The sequence below is a fragment of the Callithrix jacchus genome, chromosome X (genome assembly GCF_049354715.1).
Source record: "Callithrix jacchus isolate 240 chromosome X, calJac240_pri, whole genome shotgun sequence".
NCBI classification, from domain to species: Eukaryota; Metazoa; Chordata; class Mammalia; order Primates; family Cebidae; genus Callithrix; species Callithrix jacchus.
In genome coordinates, this window is record NC_133524.1 from 53,185,637 (window position 1) to 53,206,382 (window position 20,746).

General features: G+C 46.6%; 1 long non-coding RNA gene across 1 annotated transcript; it reads right to left on the reverse strand.

Annotated features, from left to right (window-relative positions):
* Window positions 1-382: 382 nt before the first annotated feature.
* LOC144581190 (uncharacterized) lies at window positions 383-20,173 on the reverse strand. Its single transcript, XR_013531740.1, has 4 exons — window positions 20,058-20,173; window positions 18,690-18,747; window positions 2,532-2,580; window positions 383-941 (listed from the first exon to the last, which is right to left on the reverse strand). It is a non-coding gene; the product is annotated as an uncharacterized LOC144581190 (long non-coding RNA).
* Window positions 20,174-20,746: the final 573 nt, after the last annotated feature.

Here is a 20,746-nt window from a genome sequence, read left to right on the forward strand (position 1 = left end):
ACAGCTTCAACATCCTTCTTTTGAAACTCAGTTTCACATTTTTGAAAAATAGCTTTTGTGATTTTCGTCGTTTGATTGAAATAATAATGCAGATGTTTTCTGGAATGTTCAATGTTTCATTAAAACTCCAGTGCACAATTCATTAACTCCTGATCCATAGACAGCTGTCACTGTGTTCTCTTATGAGGGCAGGAGCTGCGGTCTGTGTTCTATTCTTTTGTCCTTAGTACCTGATAGAGCACTTAGAACTTACTAGGTGCCTGATAAACATTGTAAAATAAAATATATTTTCCATCATTTTCTTTATACATATACAATCTTTTCATAGCACTGGAGGAGAGATAAAATATAATGAAGAAAACTCCACAGTTACATCAACATGCCATAATCACTAATCATATTTTATTATTTCTTGAAAGGTTTTTCATCTATAAAGGTAGATTTGAAACATGAGATTGATATTTACATCATGTCTTTAAGAAAATTTTAAGCGATTCTATTTAGCATTAAGGTGTCCCACAAATTATTTCAAGAAGACTTGAAATAATTTTATTTGTGTTTTACTAATATGTAGTATAGAAGAGCCAGAACCAACTTAATAATTAAGCTAGATAACAGAAATAACCCCTGTCCGTCTATTTCAAAGGTTAATATCAGAAAGTGATCATTATAATGACAGGAACTACATTTGTTTTGCTTTGTTTTTGCTCACAAACGTATTTTCAGCACACCACCAGAACAGTGCCTAGCTTTGTCTTCTCAATATAGACATTTGTTGAATACAAATACAGGTAGTAATTTCTTCCAGGTGATTTTTAAAAAAATAGGCTAGATGTCTTGGCTCCGGCTGGTAATCTTAACACTTTGGGAGGCAGAGGCAGGGGGATTGCTCGATCTCAGGAGTTGGAGGCCAGCCTGGGCAACGTAGTGAGACCCCACCTCTACAAAACATAAACAATAAAATTAGCAGGCTGTGGTGGTATATACTAATAGTCCCAGCTTTTGGGAGCTACAGGGGGCTGAGGTAGGAGGGTTGCTTGAGCCCAGGAGGTCTAGGCTGCAGTGAACTCCAGTGTACTCCAACCTGGGTGACAGAACAGAGACCCTATCTCAAAAAAAAAAAAAGTGTCATTTCATAATACTTAGATCATACTCTTTGAACAGTTTCCTACATGGCTTATTTTCTCTTTCCATTTTGCACTATTTCTGTGAGCAGTGACTGCCATGATTTTTTTTTTTTTAATGTTTTGCTGGCTCTTTTACATACTTGCCCAGCGTGACTTTTCTTTTTATACTGGGGGCAGGAAAGCATTCTGCAAGCCAGTGTGTAATCCAGAGTCTGACAGACCAGGGACATTGGTGAATGTCATTGCTCTCTTTAAGGGGCCCTGAGACCCTTGACAACCGACTCCACCTCTGTGTGCCTGTTTCCACAAGTGTAGATTAAGGGTGGTAACAGCATCTACTTCAGGGCATTGTTTATCACAAATAGTCCCACAGGTTCTTGGATTGGGTCCTGGCAGTCGTAGATGTCATACTACTCTTGCTATCTGCAATATTTTCTGTTACATGTGTAGTAGGTACAGATTTTTTTTTTTTTTTTTTTTTTTTTTTTTTTTTTTTTTGAGGCAGGGTCTCTGTCACCCAGGCTGGAGTGCAGTGGCAATGGTGGCTCACTGCAACCTCCGCCTCTCAGGTTCAAGGAATTCTCATGCCTCACCCTCCTGAGTAGCTGGGATTACAAGCCTGCACTACCACACCCAGTTGATTTTGTCTTTTTAGTAGAGACAGGGTTTTGCCATCTTGGCCAGGCTGGTTTCACACTCCTGGCCTCAAGCTCTCCATCCGCCTCAGCTTCCCAAAGTGTTGGTATTACAGGCGTGAGCCAGATTTTTAGGCCAGATTTTTTTTTTTTAGAGTGCATGTAATAAAATCTGGTCTCTAAATTTAGTTATAGCTGCTATGTGTTTTCATTTCCCATTTTTGCCTTCTGGTAGAAAATGCACTCTAGTAATTGCTAGGAAAATTCATGCAAGGAAATGTGTAGGAGGAAAGCATATGGATACATTTCTCAAAGACTGTCCCTCCATAAAATGAATATTTTAGTATGTATATATTTTTTACTATCTCTGATTTTTTTTTTTTTTTTTTTTTTTTTTTTTTTTGAGATGGAGTTTTGCTCTTGTTGCCCAGGCTGGAGTGCAATGGTGCAATCTCACCTCACTGCAACCTCCAGCTCCTGGGCTCAAGCAATTCTGCCTCAGCCTCCTGAGTACCTGGAATTACAGGCGCCGGACACCAGGCCCAGCTAATTTTTGTATTTTTAGTAGAGACGGGGTTTTTCCATATTGTTGATAGTCACTCGGGGTGGCTGGCAAAATATTAAATATTAGGAAAAGTTATAGAGTATCATCTCAAACATTTCGGAAGGCCAAAAGGTTTTACTGGGGCAAGGTGAAGACAGCTGCCTCATTTACATTAGCATAGGAAAGAGAGACGATCAAAAGCTTTCCCAGTTTAAATCTGCTTACCTCTTTGTCTCCACTGTGTTTACTCATGTAAATTTTGTGCTGAGTGGTCCTGTCAGAAGGAGATCAAAGGGGAATTACCTGTTAATAGTGTTTACTCAGGGCCCAGAACCTAAAGCTTTTATCAGTCATAAAACCATTCTTTCAACCATGCTAATTATCCACAAGTGTGTTGACTTAGAACCTCTGTTGTAAAATTCATACTGAATAAATGTAACCATGGAGAGGGAGGCTGGGTCGATTGGTTGTGTATTTCGCCCTCTGAAAGCAGCCAGCTTGTATCACTGTAATGGTGTGAAAGTGCATTCATTCATCCGTCATTGAGTCAGGGTCTGCAGGCCAGACCTCCACAGGTGGTGGTCGATGTCTCACCATGTTGGCCAGGCTGGTCTCAAACTCCTGACCTCAGGTGATCTACTTGTCTTGGCCTCCCAAAGTGCTGGGATTACAGGCATGAGTCACCTCACCCAGCTCTGGTTATTTTTAATAGATTACCAGAAGTAGATTTACTAGATGGAAAGGCATGAACACTTTACACTCTTCGTGCATATTGCAGGAAACATAATACCCATTTGTATTGCCACTGACATTCTATGAGTGACTTCAAGAAAGACTATCTTGAATTATTGAAAGAGTCCCTTTGGGGCTATTAAATATGTGAAAACTTGGACTTCGGCTCAGCACCTTAAAACAAAAAGAAGGTAAGATAGCTCACTTACAATGAGTGGCTTTCTTTAATTGGTAAGAAGCAGCCACTGAGAAAAGAGACAATCCAGGCAGACTCTAATCTATGGAGGTCTCTTTGAAAAACCTTCAGCCTTCTCCCCACAAAGACCTCCTCCCGTTGGTCTAAGTCTGCTTCTGCCTCTTATAACGCCAGTTTCTGTTGGCTGCCCTGCTTTCCTGGTCTTTGCTCTCCTTTGTGCCCCTTCCTCCTCTTCCTACCTTTCCCCACCTCCCTCTTGCCTTTAGATGCAGACCTTCACCACCCCCTTCCCAAGCAGTTCCTGACCCCAATCCTGTGACCTTGGAACCCTGGTTGTGGGCTGACTTCCATACCATAGTCAAAGATGTCCCAAATCCTGAAAATGAAAGAAATGTATTTGGGGTGGTTTTGGGGCTTATGCTCCTGAGCTCCTTTTTTTTTTTTTTTAAGATGGAGTTTCACTCTTGTTGCTTAGGCTGTAGTGCAATGGCACGATCTTGGTTCACTGCAACCTCTAACTCCCAGGTTCAAGCAATTCCCCTGCCTCAGCCTCCCGAGTAGCCGGGTTTACACGCACCCGCCACCACACCCGGCTAATTTTTTGTATTTTTAGTAGAGAAGGGGTTTCACCATGTTGGCCAGGCTGGTCTTGAACTCCTGACCTCAGGTGATCCACCCATCTTGGCCTCCCAAAGGATTACAGGCATGAGCCACTGTACCCAGCCACTCTGAGCTCCTTGATCTGTGTCATTTAGCACACCTACTAAAGTAGGACCAGGAGATCCCTGACCCTGGTTTGACAAGGCCACCATAAATTAGGATTTAGGTAACCCTGCTAGAAATTACACCTTCTTTGCTTATGTAAAAACCCAGGAAATAGGATAGTGTCTTTTAAAGGCTATCCCTGAAGTTTACGCCCCTCATAATTACTAGAGAACAATCCAACCCTGTTGACAAAGGCAGGATGAATCTGTCTCTAACTACAGAGAGTAATTAGAGACTATTTTCAGGAATACTAGAGGTTGGGCATTAATGCTAATACTGCCAAGGACTTCTCCTTTTTTGTTAATAGCCCTAAGCCTGAAATCTTGGCTGCTGTTCAGAAGCAGAAATAGGTGGGCAGGTCATACCCATCCACGAGTTACAACACTTAGCTCAGTATTTTGAAGAAAGCATGATAAACAAGGAGAAAACTGCACACACAGTCTTATAGCCCTCAACTTCACCTGAGGGAAACAAAAGGGCCTCTACAAATACAACGCAGCTAGACAAGCACGTGTGCTGGTGCTGTGGTTTATGATTCCGGTATTTTATAAAAACAACAGAGTGTCCTACCTGTGGCTGGTACTTGTGTTAAGTGTGGTGAGCAAGGCTGAGCTTTACTAGAAACCTTGCTCCAGGAATTGGATGTAAGTGTAGTCAAAGCTCCTACTAGGAAATAAACCTGTGAGGGCCGGGCGCGGTGGCTCAAGCCTGTAATCCCAGCACTTTGGGAGGCCGAGGCGGGTAGATCATGAGGTCAAGATATCGAGACCATCCTGGTCAACATGGTGAAACCCCGTCTCTACCAAAAATACAAAAAATTAGCTGGGCATGGTGGTGCGTGCCTGTAATCCCAGCTACTCAGGAGGCTGAGGCAGGAGAATTGCCTGAACCCAGGAGGCGGAGGTTGCGGTGAGCCGAGATCGCGCCATTGCACTCTAGCCTGGGTAACAAGAGCGAAACTCCGTCTCAAAAAAAAAAAAAAGAAATAAACCTGTGAAACAAAAGGAAAGTCCTTGGCTGGTATGCTAAACAATCCGCTCTCATTCAAGTTTAGCAAACTGCTGATGGTCTGGTTCCTCCAGACCACGTCTATGAAATCTTGGGAAAAATGCAGTCACAAGCATTCGATTCTATAAACGAGATAAGGGAGAATGGCAGTTCCTCAAAAAATTAAACATAGAATCGCCATCTGATCCAGCAATTCCACTTCTTGGTATATATCCAAAAGTATTGCAGTCAGGGACTCAAACAGATATTTAAACACCCATTTTCATAGCAGCATTATTCTCAATAGCCAAAATGTGGAAGCAACCCAACTGTCCATTGACAGATGAACAAATACACAAAATGTGGTATATAAAGACAATGGAGTATTATTCAGCCTTAAAAAGGGAAGGGCATTCTGACACATGCTACATCATCAAAAAAAAAAAAAAAAAAAACCTTGAAGACATACTTAGTGAAATAAGACAGTCACAAAGACAAACATTATATAATTCCACTTATATGAGGTATTTAGGGTAGTCACATTTATAGAGACAGGGAGTAGAATGGTGGTTGCCAGGGGGCTGGAAGGAGCAGGGAATATGGAGTTATGGTTCAGTGGAGACAGAGTTTCAGTTTTGCAAGATGAAAAGAGTTCTGGAGATGGATGGTGCTGGTGCCTGCAGAACAATGTGAATGTACTCAATGGAACTGACCCGTATACTTAAAAATGGTTAAAATAGTAAATGGCACATTACATATATTTTACCACAATAAAATGAGATATTGGAAGAAACCCAATGTCCCCTTCCATCAGATGGGCAATGGAGATACCAAGACCGCTGTTTGGCCTTTCCAGTCTGAATTGGAGCTTGATGAAAAATGTGTAGGCAACAAAATAATAAATAAACAAAAAGAAAAGAAATAAAAGAAAAATATGTAGGCTATGATCCATCACAGTAAACAAACTTGAAAACTCCTCTGGGCCAACACTGGTGGTGAAATCTTTAGTTGAGTAGCAGATGATGTCCCCAGGGTATGTTCCACCTGCAACACTTTATAATCCTGGACAAACTGTAAATGTGGGACATGGACAGAAACCAGGACTCCAGGGACCTTCTGAAGATTTACAGATGGACTTTATACAACTTCCTGCATCACAACAAATTTCCTCGATTGCCTAGCTCTAAGGCACCAGGTCTTACTATGACTTCTAAGAAAATTAGAATTTGTACTTTCTATCTGGGGAATCTCTACTTACTCATTTTACTGAAATTATAATTAAGAAACTTTGTAAGCCAAAAATTATGCAATCGCTACCAACTTCTATCCTCACTCTGCTATTTCTGTTTCTTCTCTGTGTTCTCCACATTTCCTGTTCCCTTTCTCCTCTGCCCTTACTCAATACCTCAAATCTTTCTCATTTTCTTGCTCAGGCTTATGAACCTAATGTCAGCTATTGGCTCTGCACCTTTTCCTGTCAATTCTATTTTATATCTCCTCTATTTCCTACTCTGAAAGAAATCTCTCCACCATTACTGCTGCCATCTGAGGCATATTCTCATACAAACTGGACCTCTGACAACTCTCCAAAATTATCACCCCCTACCCAGTATACACACCAAAGGAGATTAACTTGTTTTTATCCAAAGGAAGTGTTTGTTTGTAATCATAAATTTGTGGGCCAAAGCTACTACTACAAGGAAAACCTGCCAGGTTATTAGCCCAAATGAAGTGCTTGAGTGTCCTGGGTTTAATTCCAACACCAGCCACTATTAGAAAAGCTACATGATAAATTGTGACAGTCGGGTTTTTTTTTCTTCCCTGGAGAATACTTTGTTGTGGGTTCACTGCCTTTTTTTTTTTTAACTAGCCAATTGGATAGTCATGTTACCCATCTCTTTTTCCCTTTCTGATTACACAGTTGGATAGAGTTTTGACAACTTACGAACTTTTTAGAAGTGAAGTAAAAACTCACTTCTGGACAGAAGAACAGTCCATTGTCAAGAGTGAGAACATCCCTCTGCAAAACACCCATTTTCTCCAGGGGATGAACAGGAACTGTCTGAAAAAGCTAAAAGACTTGGAATCGTTTTAGAAGAATTTGCCACCAAAATGGACAGGTCTCAGGTTGCAGGCTTTTCTGGACAAGCAGCTGTGTGGGTTACTGAAGAAGCTCAACCCAATGCCCAAATTTTCCATGCTGTCAATCATGAAGCCAACCAAGCTACCAGTGATGTCACCAAAAACATTAACACAATCACTCAAGAAATGCCAGAACTCCAGCGGTTGTTGTCCATCATCAGCTGACATTAGCCATCATCCCAGCAGATCTAGGAGATGGATGCACTTGTGCACTTGTCAATGATGACTGCAGTACATATATCACCCCACACCTTTCTGATGTCTTTTTGATGAATAACCACACAGTCCTGATCGATGGGACCTCTGGGTTATCATTGGGTAGCTGAGAATATTACCTTTTCCCTTGAATGTTCCCAACAGGGATACAGTCCTGGGGATGCACTTTTTTACCCCCAAGAAATAGTGATAATTTTTCTTTTTGTTCTCATAGCAATAATCATGAAGTCTATCCAATCACATCTAGTTAAGACCAGCAGCACGCTCCTATCCAAATGGATGATCCATGCCACAACTAAGGAACAGAAGACCAAAGAACAAACTGCTCCTCAGATCCATTATGGAGGCCTTCTTGACTCAGTTCCTGAATATGATATATCCTTATAATTTTGTTTTCTCTCCAAAAAAGAATGTGCTGGCAATGAAAGGAGTTCATCTTATCTAAAACGAGGGACTAGGAATATTAATTAATTCATGTATTTATTTAGAGACAGGGTCTCACTCTGTTGCCTAGGTTGGAGTGCAGTGGGACAATCTCGGCTCACCACAACCTCTGCCACCTGGGTTCAAGCAATTCTTGTGCCTTAGCCTCCTGAGTAGTTGGGATTACAGGCATGCCCCACCATGCCTGGCCAATTTTTGTATTTTTAGTAGAGACAGGGTTTCACCATGTTGTCCCAGCTGGTCTCGAACTCCCGACCTCAAGTGAACCTCCCACCTTGGCCTCCCAAAGTTCTGGGATTTGTTTTTAATTTTTAAAAATGAGCCAGGTGCTTGGGAGGCTGAGGTGGGAGGATCAGAGGTTGAGGCTGCAGTGAGCCGTGACTGTACCACTGCACTCCAGCCTGGGTGATAGAGACCCTGTTTCAAAAAAAAAAAAAAAAAAAGAAAAGAAAAGAAAAAAGAAATATGAGGAAATCTGTTCCTTGAGTCATCATGGGGTTCACATTATACAAACATCTTTAGCATCACACACCTGAGCACTGATATCTCTAAGTAGCAGTTTTCTCTTCTGTTAAACAGGAATAATTATAGTAACCAGTAACTATCTCCAAAGGTTTCTATGATCAATGAGATTAATAATACATATAAAGGACTCAAGCATAGAACCCAACACATATTATATGCTCAATAAATCTTAGCCACATGATTTGAAATAGATAAGAATACAGTCTCTGGAATCGTAATTTTAGGGAGAGTAAAGACTTTCTTTACATCTTTTTTTTTTTCTTTGAGACAAGGTCTTGCTCTGTTGCTCAAGCTGGAGTGCCATGGCATGATCACAGCTCACTGCAGCCTTCAACTACGGGGCTCAAGCAGTCCTCCCACTCCAGCCTCTTGAGTAGCTGGAACCATACCTGGCTAATGAAAAAAACTTTTTGTAGAGATGGGGTCCCTACATCTTTAAAATACAAACAAAGGGTGTCTGTGCCAAAACCAAAATACATCCTAAGATGCCACTCAGAAACAAACAGGAGAAACTATGATTTGGTATTTGGAAAAGATAGATCACGAAAAACTCACTAAATTGACAAAAAGGACTCAAATTTCTATAGAGCTTGATTTTCAGTGATGCTGCAGTCCATACACTATATAACTATTTAGCGAGGACACAGGCTAATCTATTTAATGAGGCAGCAAAAATATATTAGCTTTAACAAAAGATAAAAGTTTCTCTTCAAAATAGTCTTCTTATTAAGCCAGGGTCCAGTACAGTAACTTGACAGTGCTGGAGACCTAAGCAGAGCGATTACATTGTAGTGGCTGCTACTCCTATGGATGACTGTACTGACTCATTTTCACAACTTCATTTCTCTCCCATCTTCCTTCCTGTCATGTGTGGGAGATTGAGCACAGAGGAAATCTTAGAAATCATGCAGACCAGTGCATTTCAAAGTTTTTGTTAAAAGAATGTTTCTTGAAAAAAAAAATCCAATGCATAAGAAAAAAAAGAGGAGCTGCTATGCTAGGAACAGGGACACTCTCACCACACCCGTCCCTGGATCCTGCTGCAGGCCCAGGAAAGAGCAAGTCCAGAGAAGCAAAGTGACTCAGTCAAATAGGTAAGGCTGGCAGGGCAGGAACTGTTAACAGAAAGGAAGTTCTCTTGAACCCTGGCCCAAGGCCTGGCATGAGGCCCTGTGAGAGGAAGTGAGTATTAGTGGAGAATTGCTTGTCCAAATCAAACCGCAGCTTTATGGTAAAGAAGTTGTCTGCATAAATTAACTGATTATTTGTGTACAGTACTGTTTACAGTGAGCCCCCTCCACTTTTTGGTAAGAAGTATGTGATTTTTTTCAGTTATATGAGGCATAGCCAAAGCAGCTTCAGAAGTAATAGTTAGACATGGAGAAAGACCACTGCAGTCAGATCAGTCTTGATTGACATATACTGCTTCCAGTCAAGTGATGGTGTCCCTGACTCCAATGACATGTTGGGAATTGGGCTCCTAAGTTCATATTTAGTGTTTTTTCTTTATGCCCCTAGTACATCATTACATCACCAAATCAATGCAGCAAGTTAGCTTGACTGTAGCTTCTTACCACTAGGCCAGATAACCTTCACATGCCTTCCAGAATCTCATTTCTATGAATTGACTTGATCTAGGGCAGGGTTCTGGGGAAGACAGCCAATATACTGAAAGCTGATCAAAACACAGAATAAAATATCCTTCTCTATCTGGGCAATTCTAGGCTACAACTTACTCAATTACCCCGTCTATACTAAAAAGCCTCAGTGAGATTTTTATGGAATGAAGGAGTGTTTTACATGCAAAGCCCTGAACTCTTTCCTGAATATCATAAATAAGTAAAATTACCTTTCCTAAGTGAACTGCCTGACGGACGCAAGACAGACATTTAAGAAATGTTAACGACAAAGGCAAATGCTCACTACAAAATGCGAAACAAAAAAAAAAAAATCATATAGAAAACCGGTGCTATATTATAATCCAGGGTAATGAAAAGATTGAGTCTACGTGTATAAGGAAAATTGACTGGAAATGTAAATGTAAATTTAATTCACAACGTTTACTAGGCACCCAGTAAGTCCTAAGTGCTCTTCCAGGTGCTGAGGGCAAAAGAACACATACAGACCACAGCTCTTGCCCTCATATGAGAACACCGTGACAGCTGTCTTTGGATATCAAATCAATGAATTGTGCACTCGAGTTTTACAGGAACTTTCAACATTCCAGAAAACGTTTGCATTATTATTTCAATCAAAATGACAAAAGTTACAAAAAACATTTTTCAAAAATGTGAAACCGGGTTTAAAAAGAAGAATGTTGAAGTCGTGATGCAAGTAGGAATATTAGTATGTGGAAAATGCACCTTTATGGATGAAAAACCCTCTAAGGAAATACCACAAAGCATAATGAATGATCATTGCTGCGTCATGGGGCAGTGGCTAAGATTCATTTTCTTTATTCAGCGTTGTTTCGCCTCGCAATGTTCTTCAGTGAGGCTAAAAGCCCTCCCTAATGAAAGAATACATTGAAGGGCCGGGTGCTGTGACTCAGGTCTGTAATCCCAGCACTTTGGGAGGCCTATGACTGCGCATCACCTGAGGTCAGGAGTTCGAGACCAGCCTGGCCAACATGGTGAACTAAATCCCGTCTCTACTAAAAACACAAAAATTAGCGGGGTGTGATGGCAGAGGCTGAGGCAAGAGACTCGCTAGAACCCGCGAGGCCGAGGTTGCAATGAGCCTCGCACCATTGCACTCCAGCCTGGACGACAAAGCAAGACGCTGTCTCAAAAAAAAAAAAAAAACTGATGAAGGTCCACAGGCGCCAGGACGACTTTGGGGGAAAAGGACAAGACCAGCAGAATAAGGGTTGCTAAGGGAGGTGGGTAGTCCTGCGGGAGACAGGCCGATTTGAAAAGCAAGACTTTGTCCACAGGCGCTGAGTTTCACCAAGGGATCCCCCAGCAGAAGGTGTCAACTCAGGCTCCGGGACCCGCCAGGACCTGCCGGCGCAGACCCCAAAGAGGGAAAAAAAGAAAAAGCCTCTTTTCTCGGAGAAGGCTCGGCAGGGTTTTTTCCGTAGCAAAGGGCGGGGACGGAAACGATCAGGGACTCCACGGAGCAACACTGCCACCTGGTAGCCAGGGGAATCAAGCACCACCAAATGCAGAGAAAATTCCATTTTCTCCGCTGCCTTTCCGCCTCAAGCCCAGAGAGCTCGACTGACAAAGGCAAAAGGGAAGAGAATGACAAGCCGACAAGGGACGAGAACTGGTTGCAATGGCTTCGGTGAACAGAGAAGAGGGACCGAGCCCTACACAAAAGTCTCCCCAGTCCCCCTCGCCACCATAGCAACCGTTAGGAAGTCCCGCTCTCGCAACCATAGCAACCGCGAAGAAAGTTCCAGCGGCTCCGAACCTTCCCCACTAGTCCCGCCCCCGTAACCACAGCAACCGCGCATTAAGTTCCTGAGGCTCCGGCCTCCCTAACTAGTCGCTCCCTCCCAACCAGAGCACCCCCGCAGGAAGTTTCTCAGCCACCACAATAACGCAGCCTGGGGGGCGTGGCTGGCCTAGGATTGACGGGCTCGGGCCTCCGCGTCGGAGACCCGGGAGGAGGGTCGGTTCTGGTCTCCTTCCTGGTGTCCGCCGCAGGCTTTCTTCTCTTGCTATACCGAGCTCACGGCCGAGGGACGCGACTGCCCCAACCGCCCTACGTTCCAGACTCGTGTCAGGCCCCGGGCTGTCTTCACCCAGCCAGCAAACACGCTTCTTAGGTGGCACACCCAACGTCCTCCCCGCAGCCCTAACTTCGCTGATCTTCCCCTGCTATCTCAATCGCCCCTGGGGCTGACGAAGCCACAACCAGGACCTCTCCGTCCTCAGGGGTCTCCTCCGCCCACAATCATGCCCTGGGCGTCCGGAAGGACCGCGCCCTTCCACGATGTGCAGTAATGGACGGGCGCCCTGCCTCTGTCTTAACAGCTGAGCACTGATGAGAAAAACCTTAAGGCCTTACGAATTATTGTACCTTTCTCCATGACCATGAGAGATTGCGGCTCACTTTCACTCCCATGCTACCTCCACTGCTACCGGAGTCCCCAACAATGCTAGGAACCCTCTCCCATTTCAGTGGCCTACCCTAAGGATTCATTGAGAAGACAGAAGCAATCCGCTGGGAACTCTTCGGGCTTCCGAAGCCCAGTCTACCCATGCCCGCCCTGGCATTCTCTGCCGCCCTTCTGCGTACGGTGCTCCTAACTGAAGCCAGGCCCTCACTTCAGTTCAGGATCCCATGCCTCCCATCTTCTCAGGGGCTTTACTCCTGCAATGATCCCTCCTCTTTTCCAAGTCATCAACTGCCCCCTTTCGTTAGAGCACTCCACAAGCAAAGGAGGAAAAACCCACCCTCTCGCCACATGTCCTTCAGCAGCTGCTGGCACAGAATGTGTTGCTCTTCAACAAAAACTGCCTGGAATTCTGAGGCCACGGCCTCAACTCCCTTTAATAGAGCTTTTGTCCTTGATCTGTATTTTGGGGTCGTTGAGGTGGAAGGATCTCTTGAGCCCAGGAGTTTGAGGCTGCAGTGAGCTACGATCGTGCCACAATACCGCAGCCTTGGTGACACAATGGGGTGGTGTCTCGGAAAAAAAAAAAAAAGAGAGAGAAGAGAGAGAGAAAGAGAAAGAAACAGAAAGGAATTATCTCCCCTTCTTTCTATAAGAATCTCTGACTGACTGCTTTTCCTGGCTCTGGGCACATTTTTTGACTCCATGCTCCATGGCTCAGGCCCTGGGAAACATTTTCTCGTTGTTCTGAACAAAGTACAAATTCCCAACTGTGCTTTTTTTTGACCTGGATATAATAGGGCAAGTCTGAGGTGAACAGGAAAGACAAGCCAAACAAAGTGTCCTGTTCTAGTCACAGGGGGTAGGAGGTCCCCAGAGGCAGTGAGAGTTAGACATCTCAGAGGAGGAAAGAAGGTGTGACAAAGGAGTGGAGAGAGGCTCCCAGTAAAAGAGGGTTTTACCCCATGCAAATATGGAGTTCATTTTGCAGAATGGCCCCGTAGGCTCTTTGGGCAGAGGGCTGTCTGGAGTTGAAGAATTTTGCTTTGTAGAGCTGATCTTGGTTCCTGCTGTTTTGGGAGACCTCAGGGCTCTACAGTGTCTGAGAGGGGAATGTGCAAGTGGCCGATTGAAAACCCCCGGGTGCAACCATGAAGCAAGCATCAGCCAGATAGGGGCTAGGTGACCCTGCAGCTGAGGCTCTGGAGTGCACAGCACTGGCCAGGGTTCGGGGGGAGGATGAGGCCCAGATTGAGAGGGGTCTGTAGATGCCAGCACGGGTGGGCTGAGGCCGAGTCAGCCAGGGAGCACAAGGTCCCGATCAAGATGAGAGAGGAGACAAAAATGCAGGTTACGCCAGCCTCACGCATGGATGAGCAGGGCAGCAGTGCCAGCAGGACTGAGGGACAAGAGTGAGCCTTCCCCAAGAAACCACCGAGGCTACTGCAATCAACATCAGATGTCATAGGCCCCTTCCCACATCACCATGGAGACTCGAAAGCCACTTACGCCCCTTCCCCATGTTGGACAGGAGTAGAGAGGTGGGGTGGCAATCCAAGAGACTGATCATTTTTGCCAAAACAGATCGAGCATTTGTACAAATGGACTGGTTACATAACAGCATCAGATGACACCAGATCAGACGAAAATCCAGTGGGTTCCTTTCCCTTTACTATCCAGTCCAGAGGGTGGACAAGCAAGATGAACATCACATCAGTCAGAGAGACTAAATCAACCAATGTGCTTGTGGGGTATGAGGGGCATGAGTGAGTTTGTGCTCCCTAAACACCATCCCCTCTGACTCCTGCTCTGCACCCCGTCTTATCGACCCACAGTAGCAAGAAAATGGGACACACCTGTCTTCTCTACTACAACCGAGGACAATTGTAACCCCCTGTAGGCAGACCCCCAGAACAGGACACACAAAGAGCAGAGAATCAGACACACACACAGAACAGGGAAGCCGTTGTTCCCTTCCCCATGCTACCCCAGGCTCTACCGTCCTTTATTCGGACAGACCCCATTTTCCAGGGCCTGAGCCATGGAGCCTGGAGGCAAAAACTGTTTCCAGAGCCAGGAAAGGATGCCTAGAGAAAAGCAGTAAGCCAGAGATTCTTCTAAAAGGAAGGGTTTTTTTCCCCTCTTGTTTCCTTCTTTTCTTTTTCTTTTTTTCTGTCACCTAGGCTGGAGTAGAGTAGCACGATCGTAGCTCACTGTAGCCTCAAACTCCTGGGCTCTAGAGATCCTCCCACCTCAGCCACCCCAGTAGCTGAGATGACAATCTTGCACCACCATAGCCGGCTAATGTTTCCACTCTTTGTAGAGATGAGGTCTCATTACATTGCCCAGGCTGGTCTTGAATTCCTGGGCTCAAGCATCCTCCTACCTCAGCCTCCGAAATCATTGGGATTACAGGTGTGCACCAGCGTGTATGGCTGCCACCTCTTATTTACTCACCTGAGACGATTTTAACTCCCCATAAATAGACCGCCCACCCCCAACAGAGTACAGAAAGAGGAGAAACCAGAGAGGCACGCAGAGTGGAACAGCCAATGAAAGCTGTCACTGAGGTGAGCAGGGCCTCCTTGAGGGCCATCATTGCCGTCCCCAGCCATGCTGGGCTCCAGTGTTCTTTATTAAGATAGACCACACTTCCCAGGGCCTGAGCCCTGAAGGGTGGTGTGAGAAAATGTTTCTACAGCCAGAGAACAATGTCTGGAGGAAGCACAGCGAGACAAAATTTCCTATTAAAACAAGGAGGGCGGCCGGGCGCGGTGGCGCACGCCTGTAATCCCAGCAGTTTGGGAGGCCGAGGCGGGCAGATCATGAGGTCAGGAGGTGGAGACCATCCTGGCTAACACGGTGAAACTCCGTCTCTACTAAAAATACAAAAAATCAGCTGGGCGTGGTGGCACGTACCTGAAGCCCAGCTACTCGGGAGGCTGACGCAGGAAAATCGCTTGAACCCAGGAGGCAGAGGTTGCAGTGAGCCGAGATTGTGCCACTGCACTCCAGCCTGAGTGACGCGACTCTCTCTCTCAAAAGAAAAAAAAAAAAAAAAAAAAAGGAGGAGGGCTTTTTTCCTTCTTATTTCTTTCAAATGTACACAATGCCAGTTTCCTCCCAAGAGCTGACGGGTACAGGGAATTGCAGTGGTTCCTGACAGACCTAGAATTGTCTCCCATCATCGTATTCTGGCAGAAACCCATTCTCCAAGGCAGAACCTCATGTCTCACAGACGCCACGCACCCTCGTGCATGGGCACGGCCCTTTGGGCAGGTCTCGCTTCTCCAGCCCTGGGTGAGTCAGCTGTCTTGGGCCCCTCTGAGTGTGTTTTCATTTAATAATAGAAATCCGTTACTAATAGAAGCAGCAGCTACAGTTAGGCCGCAGAAGCAAAATCAGCAACACCCCTTAGTTTACGTGGAGCTGCACGATTTAGCAAACATTTCTATACTCATTGCCTGATTCGGGTCTTTTTTTTTTTTGAGATAAGGTTTTGCTCTGTCACCCAGGCTAAAGTACAGTGGTGCAAACATAGCTCACTACAGCCTTGAACTCCTCGGCTCAAGCCATCCTCCCACCTCAGCCTCTCAAGTACCTGGAACTCCAAGGCCACGCCACCGCTTCCAGATCCTGATTGGGCTCCTGAAGCTGAGAAAGTCACAACTTCTGCCGCACTTCTTCTTCACGCCCCAGCAGCGCTCTCAGGCCAGCAAATGTACACCAGAAACCAGACCCAAAAACCAGCCTCCCAGGGCCCTTAGGTCTCATCCTGGGATCTCTCAAGGGGTCAATTTGGAGGAAGGGCTTGCTTCTCCTCCTCTTGTCACATTCATACCCCATGTGGTCCCCTTTCCTTATAGGGGGTACCTCCCAGGTAGATACCTGGAGACACCCCCACCCCCGCCCACACCACTCAAAGAGAGTTTAAGGAGCTTTGCAGCGACGGGTTTCCTTGACAAAGACCTTCAGTTCCCGATGGCACCTGGGCTGTGGCCAGGTAGTGATGGCCAGAATCCTTCTTGGACTGCACCCTGCTCCTTCACTGGGGAGCATACCCCACCATGATGTACGGTGGCCTGCTACAGGTGGCCTGCTGCAAGATATGTGAACCTCCAGACTTGGGGCTCTACTTACACTTGCAAAGAATACCGGAGCACAGGGCTCCTTGCAGCCCCGTCGTGGTGATCTGAGGACTCAGACCCTGCTGCCCCAGCTTTGCAGAGGCCAGAATCCCAGGGGAGTTCCGTTGTGTCACCCTGTGGCTAAGTCTCTCTGATCCTCCCCTGACGGGCCCAAAAGCACAGCCTCCTCACCACCAGGGATGACACTATGAGGCCACTCTCACCATAGGGCTTAGGTTTAAGGAGGCTGGAAGTCCATCCTGGCCAGGGCCACAGACACGACCAACCTCTTCTGGCTTCTGATGGCTCCTCATGCTTCTATCTTCCGAAGCAGAGAAACCTCCTCGCACCAGGCATTCGGTCTGAATCTCCAGACCAGCCAAGTGCCCCATGTACCCCGCCCCTTCCATCACCCCAACTCCAAGCCCCGTAGGTCCACCACTCTCATCACAAGACTGCTCCGTGCTCCCCCAGCGGGACTCCTCCTCCCTCTGATGCCACCTTTCACATATTCTCAACTCCTGCCTGCTCGACTGCACACTCTACCGACTTAGGTCACACTCTTGCAATCTGTGGACACCATCCCTTTAGGCCGTTTCCATGGAAGGTGAGGTGTATCTCGGCCCCCACCACCATGGGTCACGGCGATAAGAAAGAGGGAAGGACAGTGGTGGTAGGAGCCTTCCTGCAACCCCACCGCTGCTTGGAAACCGCTGCTCCTCTATGCCCATCTTCAGAGAAACGCCACGAGGCTCATATACCTCTGTCTGCCTGGGCCATCTATTACCAGGCCTCAAGATCATCATGGATGTATGGCACCTGCACCTCACGATTTTCCTCTCACCTGTTTGGGGAGGAGAAGATGACACACCCCGACAAGTCCTCAGCCCTCAGCTTCCATCAGCCTGGGTCTCTGAGCCCTTTCAAGCCAAGTTTCTTGAACCCGTAGACCACGGCAGCAGAGTTAATGGTTACCTCTCCCTGCTTCCTTCTCAGTGAGCCCCACAGCCACGCAACGTTCCCCAGCTGGAATCTCCAACTAGTTCTGCAATGCCAAATCAAAGTACCCAATGCTGTCCTGGCCACAGTTCACGTTCCCTTTTTCAATACGCTCTGTTTCTCAGCATCTGTGAAGCCACCCCTGGCTTTCCTCCTACCCCGAGGCCATTACTTCTGAGTCTCCTCCTTGGTCCTTTTACATTGACCATCTGAAAAGTGTTGTTATTTCCTGGCTTGCAACCTTTGGCCTCGACGCTCCTCATTCTGTAGGTGACCCTGGGTGCCCACGTCGCCACCCAGACTTGGTTCTGTCCTTCTCCACTTGTGTGCTGATGGATTCCTCCATCAGGAACTCCACCGGGAAAATCCCAGGTGAGCTCCAGAGCCCCCACAGGGCATGGTTTAAGGAGCATGTCCACTCAGATATCCCACAAGCCCAAAACATCAGCGGGTGACCCCCTCAACTGTGTCCCTTGTCTCATGGGTTGGCACCGCCGTCCACTCAGTTCCCGATCCCCAGAACCCAGGAATTCTACTAGGTTGGCTGCTGATCGCCCCGTGACTCTGCAGGCCTTGGAAAAAGGCAACCGTGACCTCCACATTGCCACAGATGAGGAAAGAGTCTCCTGTGAAGGCTTCGTATTGGCAGAGACTCTCTACAGGCATCTGAGTGGAGGCCCAGGCCCAGGCCCAGGCCCTGGCTTGGGCGGCCCCCACAGGGGAGGCCAAAGAGCGGACTCTGGCCCTGGAATGTATCTCAGACACCGAAATGCTCATCTCCTCTGAGAACTCAACAGATAACCTCTAAATCCCTAGATCGGGACATAGCAGTAGGAGCCCATCATTTGGAGACACAAGAGTTTAATATTCAGAAGGAACAGCTGAAGAAAAAAGAGAAGTTTGCGGAGGTGGGTCTCCACGGAGCACGTGAAACAAGGGATGGCTGAATTGTATTTTTCATCGTATATTACCTAGTCCTATGTGGCCCTTTATCTAAGCAGAAGGCTTCATCTGGTATCACTAATTATAATAAAATGTGAACCATGCGTCTCAACACACTTAATAAGTAAGCCTGGGAGCTGATTAATCCACATCAGCTGATACAAATCTGAGCCATGTCTAGATTCAAAGAACGAACGTGTGATGTCTCATAAAGGTATCTATCTATGCGATGTTTTACTCACCTTGAAAATACCTCGAGCATACGAGATCCTCACCAGAAATAACAAGTGATATGTTTCACTGGCAAATGCAGCACGTTCCCGTCAACATTTTGATTTCAGGAATAAGGAGAAAAGGGAGCACAGTGTCAGTTGTAAAACAAGCACTCACGCTTCCGTGAATGCTTTTGACCTTTCCTTAGCCCAGGAAATCTATTAGCCCTAGAAACTACCAGCATATCAGGGAACAATGACGTCCTGCTTGTCCTTTGACGTGGGACCTTTCAGATATGCTTTTCTTCCCGAGAGGATGGTTCCCCTTCTGCAGCTGCCACCTTGGCTTTCAAAAGAGGAGCTGTAACATGATACTCACGCTGGGGCCCCATTCCAGACATACTAAGTCAGACTCTCGGGGGGATAGGGCCCGGCATCTGCTCTTGGACAAATGCTCCACGAGAGACCTGACCCACAGCTGACATTGAGACACATAAGCACACGCTCCCCTTCTCCTGTCCTCTTTTTAAAATATAACCTTGGACTTCATAGCCTTGCTTGTAGTTAATGAATCGGAAAAAAACGTGTGGGTTGCCCTCTCTTTTTTTTCTTTAAAGACAGAGTCTTGCTCTGTCACCAGGCTAGAGTGCAGTGGTGCGATCTTGGCTCACTGCAACCTCCGCCTCCCGGGTTCAAGCGATTCCCCTGCCTCAGCCTCCAGAGTAACTGGGATTAGATGTGTGCCAACACACCCGGCTAATTTTTTGTATTTTTAGTAGAGACGGGGGTTCACCGTGTTGGCCAGGATGGTCTCGAACTCCTGACCTTGTGATCGGCCCGCCTCAGCCTCCCAAAGCGCTGGGATTACAGGCGTGAGCCACTGTGCCCGGCCGCCTTCTTTTTCAAGAGCATCTTTTGATGTATTTATTCTACAGCCACAGCTAGAGCAATTTCAAGGACTTAGGAGAGTGTTTATGCCACAGCTTCCCCTTTCCGACCTGATACTCGGCAGGCCCAGGAGAGGGAGAAGAGCCTTGAAGGTGGAAAGGGGTGGAGAGGTTCTGTTGTCTTGGTAACCGTGCTGCCACTCATCCCATCGGGGGGGCTCAGCTCTGGCAGGGGCCCTGTGGGTGAGACACCACCCCTCCCCACTCTGTATGTCTTCCTGTGCTCAGAGGTTGAAGCTGAGGGCTGAGGCTGGTTACCAGGGAAACCGAAGCCAGGTCCCTGAGACTGGCAAACAGAAAAACCGGCTGTGGAATTCAGAAGGCAGCATGGATTACGGGAGCCTGCCCACAGACAGGGGATGTACAGTCACTAGAGCGTGCACCCACAGAGTGCCTGCGCAGGAACGCGCGCACACCGCACACAGACACACACGTAGACACGTGCACTCACCAGCACTCCCTCTGCCCAGGTGTGCACAGTCTATCTGGCTGGAGCATCAAGTGCACGTGGAGGAGGCAGGCGACCAGACGGGACATGTAGGCGGGACGCAGAAGAGGGAAAGAGAGGGGATATTGCTTATTGTTGTAAAGAAAAAAACAACTGCATACCCTTTCCCTTTCCTCAATGACTTATGGTCACATTTGCTGGTTTTTTTTTTTTTTTTTTTTTTTTTTGAGACGGAATTTTGCTTGTTGCCCAGGCTGGAGTGCAATGGTGTGATCTAGCCTCACGGCAACCTCCGTCTCCTGAGTTCAAGAGACTCTCCTGCCTCAGCCTCCTGAGTAGCTGGGATTACAGGCATGCGCCACCACGCCCGGCTAATTTTGTATTTTAGTAGAGACAGGGTTTCTCCCTGTTGGTCAGGCTGGTCTCAAACTCCCGCCCTCAGGTGATCCGCCCGCCTCGGCTTCCCAAGGTGCTGGGATCACAGATGAGAGCCACCACGCCCAGCCTGTACCACAGTTTCTTAAATGGCTTTACTAAGGTATAATTTGTTTGCCACAAACTTCACATATGTAAAGGGAACAATACAGTGAGTTTTAGTAAATTGACAGTTTTGTAGCCCTCATCACCATCCAGTTTCAGAATACTTCCATCACCCCAGAAAGATCTCTGGTACCCACTAGCAGCAGTCAATC